Here is a 1247-nt window from a genome sequence, read left to right on the forward strand (position 1 = left end):
CCCGCCTCTGGCTCTGCTGCGGGAGGGCTTTTTCCCGTTGCAATTGTTTCCGAGTCTTGGGCACGGCCTGGGGGCGAGGCTGCTGCTGCTGCCCCGCTGAGGGTGAGGGCTCGTACAGATCTGTCAGGGTTAAAAACCAAATCTCAGTATGGTGAAAAACGCCAATCACTTGTTTTTAGAATTTTAAAAGTCTAATAGTAATAAAATGGTTATAAAAATAGTAGTACAATTAGAGTAATAATAGTTTGGACAATTTGGATTAGGACAATATGAGACAACAGAAACAGAGTTATGGATGTCCAGGTACCTTTTTCTGGGCAGCATAAACCTGAAAAAGGACCCACATTAACAGAGGATTAACCCTTAAAAGCAACAGCCTGTTGCACATTCATACAGCTCATCCATGATGCATAAATTCCATTCAAACACAGGATTCTGTCTGGTCATCACCAGCTTCTTCCTCTGAATCCTGTCAGTGTCATCCTGCCCGAGTGAGGCAGGAAGAAGTTCATTTCTCCTGATAACGGAGCAATAAATTCTCTTTCTCTGAAAGATTCAGGTGTCCTGTGGCTGCTATCTCAGTGCAAGTCCTTTCTTTAGAAAAAGTATCTTCCATAGCATAGTTTCTATTTTAACATTTTGTTATAACCTAAAACTATATTTACCACACTACTTAAGAGAATGAATACAGCATCACTTTCTAACACAACACATATCGTATTCATTTGAATATTTGCAAAAAGCCGATCATAAAATGCACATTTTTCACAGTATCAAAGACAGGCTCTGCCAGAGCTGTTCTGGGCAACCAAAAACCAAAATAAGGTGTGGATGGAGGGGCTGAGGGAAGGGTTGAAGGTGTGGATGGAGGGATGAGGGAAGGGATAGAGGTGGGGATGGAGGAGCTGAGGGGAGGGTTAGAGGTGTGGACGGACAGGCTGAGGGGAGGGACTGGGATGTGAATGGAGCGGCTGAGAGGAAGGACAGAGACGTGGCTGGAGGGGCTGAGGGGAAGCACAGAGATGCGGCTGGAGGGGCTGAGGGGAAGCACAGATGTATGGCGGGAGGGGCTGCGGAGATGGGGCGCTGAGGGGCGACGGGAGGCAGGTGCAGCTGCGGGGGCTAACGCGGTGCCGAGACCCGGGCTCTTCCTCCGCGCCCCACTGTCCCCCAGCCCCCGGGCGCTCCCGGCACGGTCCGGTGCGTACCTAGGCGCTGCCCCCGCAGCCGCCCCCGCTCCTCCTGCG

This window comes from Geospiza fortis, unplaced genomic scaffold (genome assembly GCF_000277835.1).
Source record: "Geospiza fortis unplaced genomic scaffold, GeoFor_1.0 scaffold5, whole genome shotgun sequence".
NCBI lineage: Eukaryota > Metazoa > Chordata > Aves > Passeriformes > Thraupidae > Geospiza > Geospiza fortis.